General features: G+C 41.6%; 1 pseudogene; it reads left to right on the top strand.

Moving 5' to 3' along the window:
• The first annotated feature begins 393 nt into the window (after window positions 1–393).
• Window positions 394–2,080, top strand: LOC106430465 (annotated as a pseudogene).
• The last annotated feature ends 3,568 nt before the right edge of the window (window positions 2,081–5,648 follow it).

Genomic DNA, 5,648 nt, shown 5'->3' on the forward strand with positions numbered 1-5,648 from the left:
TCATAGCTCGACCAGGGCAACATATATTTTGATAAAAAGGAATGTTAATTACTCCTTCCATCGGTTTCATTGTAAGTATCGTTTTGGTTTGTACACACGGATTAAAAAATTAATTAATTTTGTACATTTTCTATACAAAACAACATTACCTATACACCTAACCATATTTCAACCAATAGAAAAATAAATTGATGCATAAAATTAATAAATTTTGCATCGAAAATTGAAAACGATACTTATTTTGTAACAAAATTTTTTTTCTAAAACGACAGTTAATATGAAACGGATGGAGTATTCGATTACAATTAAAAAGAAGACTCTTTAAAAAAAAAAAAGAACATACGCTACAGCTATTATATGCCATACAGACATAGTATATTCAATTATCATTACTTTTAACATTTTGTATATCTAGAGTTCAAGTGTTTCAATAAGCTTAAATTACGAGGAAGCAAAAGCCCTCTATAAATTCCCAACAAGAAAGCAAACACAGAAATGAAAAATAGAAAAGAAATAGAGAGACGACTGCTTCCTTACCCGCTATAATGCGCCTACATCCGTGTCCACTATACTACGCCGGTCTCCGTCTTCGCCTCTCTTCGCCGCCGTCTAATGTCTGATCTTCTACGACTCCTTCACTCCTTCACACATTCAAACAAGGAACCTTGTCCGTATGTGTAAATCCAAAATGGGCGTCAATGCTTCAGAGCCAACTCGAACGCGATCGCGAAGAAGACAAAACTCGACGAAACGGTCTCCGTCAACGAGCACCACCGATACAACAACAACAAGCTCGAACTCCAACCAAACCGCCGCTACCTCCTCCTCCTCCGGCGCCTCCTCATCCATCGCAAGCCGAACATCCCTCGCTAGTCTCCGACAATCCTTACCCGAAAACCCTCACATATACGACGTCTCCGAGATTCGCACCGCCACCAACAACTTCCTCGCTCACCGCTTATCTTCCTCCTCATCCAAAGCCTCGTGGCGATGCACCTTGCGAGGGAAAGAGGTTGTCGTCTTCCAAAGAAAGTTCCGGCGCAGAATCGCTAAAGACGAGCTCAAAGATCGTCTCTCCGATATCTGCCGGAGCCACCACGGTAGCATCATCAACCTCCTCGGGGCTTCTGTATCCGATCACATCTACTTGGTCTACGAATACGTCAACGGAGCCTCCCTCGCGGACTGCTTAAGGAACCCTAAGAACCCTAACTTCACCGTGCTATCGAATTGGACCTCGAGGATCCAGATCGCGACGGATCTAGCTCACGGGCTCGACTACATCCACAACAAGACGGGGCTAAAGATCGAGAATCTCGTTCACAACCACATCAAGAGCTCGGCGGTGATCGTGACGGAGCCGGATTTCAACGCGAAGATCTGCCACTTCGGCACCGCGCAGCTCTGCGGGGAAACAGACGGATCGAGAGATTCAAGAGCCGTGAGATTCGAAGGAGTGAGAGGATACATGTCGCCGGAGTTTCAGGCTTCGGGGGTTGCGACTCAGGAATCAGACGTGTTCGCCTTCGGAGTCATGATGCTTGAGCTTCTCTCCGGGGAGGAGCCGTTGAAGTATAGGTATGAGAAATCGACCGGGGATTTTGAACGGACTTCGGTGATTGAAACGGCGAAAGCGGTGGTTGACGGCGGAGATGGTGGTGATGTAGAGGGGCGGTTGAGGAGGTGGATGGATCGGAGATTGGGGGATTCGTTTCCGGTGACCGTGGTGGAGAAGTTAATGCGGTTGGCGTTGGAGTGCGTGGAGGATGAGGCGGTGAATCGGCCGGAGATGGGAAGAGTCGCCGGAAAGATATCGCAATTGTATTTGGAATCGGAGAAATGGTCGGCGAATATGAAACGGCCAATGGATATCACCGTCTCCTACGCTCCCAGATGAGGAATGTGACACATTCAATTTTATTTCATTTTTATTACTTTTCGTTATTTTTTTTTCATAATTTGTATAGATAAATTTGGAGAGATAACAAACAGAAAATTATAGTTAAGCACGTAACAAAAACTGTTCTAATCTTTTGTGTATAAACTAGAATATATACCATCATATATTTTTATCTTCCTATTTAAATCTCATTTACTTTAAACTTTTGAAAACATAAGAAATCAAAAATTTGAAACTCCATTTGTTGATGATTTGGTTTTGTAATGGCGACATCTTTATGCTTTGATGATTGTTCAATATAAATGGATTTGTGTAATGTTGCCTCTTAACAATTTTGGTTTGAAAAACCCTAAAGCCGCTGCATGAGACAAAAATAACGGTTCTTGTTCTCATCTCCTCCGGTCTCGGACGAGCTTCGTCAGTGCTGTGAAGAGGTTTTTAGTCTGGTTTTTTTGTTTAATCTGACTGAGATGAAGCTTTTGAGTGTCGGGAAATCTTGGATTTGTGATTCGTCTTGGATTTCATTTTGTAGGTTGCTTGGGCTGCTTTGTTTTCATCTGCAGTTTTTCCTGGTGTGCGGTGAAGTTTATACCGACTTTGAAGTGGGGTGGTACTTCTTCTTTTGGATCTTGTGAAGCGGAGCTCATGTACTGTATACTAATGGATGTTTCTCGTACTTCTCATGTCCTTTCGACTTCCTTGTTTGAGGGGCGTTCTTGGGAAGTTTCAGGTTGAGATTTTTTAGTGAAGACAACTAGAGAGAGTATAGCGGACTATGTTTTAAGGTTTTTGGAAATAGTTTCAGTTGTCTTTGGACATGTGGAGTTTGTTTGGTTTGATGGCTCGTTGGAAGACTTCCTTGCATGTGCTTTGAGTGGTTTTATCTCCTTTGGAAGTGGGTAATGCATTATTTTCCCTAAGGGGGCTGGTTCTCATTGTTTCGATCTTTGGTAAGTACTTGTGGTTAATGTTGGAACTATTTTTTGAACATTATGAATAATGTATTCATATGTCAAAAATAAAGTTTTATTTGAATGAGAAATGGAGGTCCAAAGTGTGTGATTTGAGAAACTTATACAAAGTAGCAAATACACTCATTGGATATTTGAACTTGGATTTGAGTTTTTTGATTTGTTAGTTGGACTTCATATTCATTGACTTAATCTTATAAACCAAACATTTGTTGATCTTTATGATGTTTCCTTCTCAGGGCATCTGAGAAATCGATGGAGAAGAAGGAAATGGGAGCAGGAAGCAGTGATGAAAGAGCCTGGGAACTTTCCACTAGAGAGACTATTGGCGATATTCCAGTGCATTGCCTCTGTAGGAGATTTTTCATTTGGCGAGGAGGAAGATGAAGAAGGAGAAGAGGAAGCTACGGGTTACGACAAGGAGAGTAACAACATGATGTCTGACATTCTGCTTCAAGTGGCGAGTCTTTGTGATGCAAACTTCATAATCAAAAGCGGAAGTTGCCCGTTAGAAGGTTCTATTAGGTACCGTTCTATGGTGTCTGAAGATATGTCTCTAAAGGTAACACACTTTGTTTGCAACTAATGTGTTAAATAGCATAGGCTGATACAATAGATAATGCTCTGATGCACCGTGTGTGTTTTTTTGCCTTTGGTTTGGTTTATAGGTTGCTAGAAGCCTCAGCTTTCCACTGTCCAAGTATTTGTATAGAAGATAATATGCTGAAAAGACACTATGTAGAGGCCGTGTGTCTAAGCTCTGAACCCGGTTTCCACTTAAATTTATTATAATATATAAGAATGAGGTCCAAACTTTTTATTGTTCAAATGAGATAAATAATTCAATCTATAATTCTATTTTTCTAGTTTCTTATTGAAACTGAATGTAACACCTATCACGGATAGGCGTTACTTGATTACTAATTTGATAGAAAACCAGGACTTGCGGTATGGATCATGAGACTTTTATAATTTACATATTTTGTATGTTTCTACATTTTTAATGAGACATTAGGTAATCTCCAAGAACCTCAAATTGACATCACAATCACCGTGATCACATGAACGAGAATAACTTTTTCTCGACCGATTTGCATAAATTTCCATGGGAGGTAAAATCGTCATACACTCGTGTCATCGTGTACGTCACTTATTAACTGTAGATTTTTATTATTTTTTATTATCAACACGTGGCATCTTTTTATACGTTGATCTGATCGGTTTGCGTGAACTTTTTCCATTTGTTCTCTCAGTGGATTCATAATTTCATATGGACACGAATAGATAAGATTCTTTCGTTTATTTTGTCTCTGAGCTATTGATTTGATCATTTTGTTTATCTTCAAAACATGTGGAGTAGGCCACAGTCTACACTAGAAAGCTCACCGACCTATAACGAATGATCAAATGGACAGGCAGTAACAAATGCGCAGTTACATCACTAATCATCATATTCTTTACCTCGAGCATCCTAGGCCAGCTCAAAAAGTTTCGCATAGCTCGAACAGGACTTTTGATAAAAGGAATGTTAATCTATCTATAAAGATGACCATTCTCTTCTCTTTTTTTTTTTTTTTTCCGTCTAAAATTATATTAGTCATAAAACAACGTTTTACAAGAGCCCATGATAGGGAAACAGAGCCGGCGAAACAACCGTACATCCCCGGAAACTAAGCCAGCGGAACAACTATATATCCCTGGAAACAACAGCACAATCAAGGCAATTAATAACCAAACTAATATCAAAGCTGAAACAAGCAAGATTAACCGACAGATATAAGTGAACGGCTTCAAAACACCATAGACGAGCCGGTATAGAAACCATGTTCTGAGAAGATAAGATCACACTAGGATAAACCCTTTCCCACGAAGACATTTGCCCACCTAGCAAACTCCACAATTAAAAGGAATCAACCAACAAGAAAATCCAAGCAGTTATCTTCACCCGTTGCTGCATAACGGCCTTGAAGTCCAAACCCATAATCCAGACAGTATCAAGACAGTAGGGCTACACCATGGAAGCCAAATCGACGACGAAAGCAAGGTGGAGACGAATTGGAGATGGGAAAAGGAGAACTCCTGGTCTCTTGACGAAGAACCCAAACACAACTCAAATCTTGCACAAAGAAGAACAGACTCAGAACTAGAATTGAAGAAAGTACAGTAATGTCGTCAGCGAAAGCGCCTGCCCCGCACCAAGCGGCTGCACCGCACCGTCAAGAGATCACCGATCTCAGATCTGGGGCCAGACGCACCACCGAACCCAACTCTCTGAAACAGAGCTGAAACAACAAAGATACTGGAACTAGAAAAAGTTCCCCACCAATCTTCGAAACGAGGAGCACAACAATAAAAATACAAAGCAATGCTACTTCAAACCGTGATAAACCACGGGCCACTCCTGCTCACACAGAGTCCCACCACTTGAAGATCCTCCTGCTAACCTGAAAGCAGAACGCCGTGACCCCGCCAAAACGCAGAGACCTCGACTTCGTACATTTCAGGGAAAATCAAGCTTTGAAAATCGCTCCCGCCTGACTGCACAGCCTCCTACCGCAACAAACAGACGGAGAGAGGAGACCAAAGTCCACAAACCCAAATCAAACAAAGACAAAGCGGGTACGGACGGACCGCAATGAATTGAAACCTGAACGCTGCTCCATAACCTTCAAAAGCGAATGCGATGTAACATTGCCATGATCGAATAAGATGCACGGCCCTGGGATATGTCACAAAGCCGGAAGATCCACCGAGGATACGCAGACTTCTCAGACAGA

Source organism: Brassica napus, chromosome C6 (assembly GCF_020379485.1).
Source record: "Brassica napus cultivar Da-Ae chromosome C6, Da-Ae, whole genome shotgun sequence".
Lineage (NCBI taxonomy): Eukaryota > Viridiplantae > Streptophyta > Magnoliopsida > Brassicales > Brassicaceae > Brassica > Brassica napus.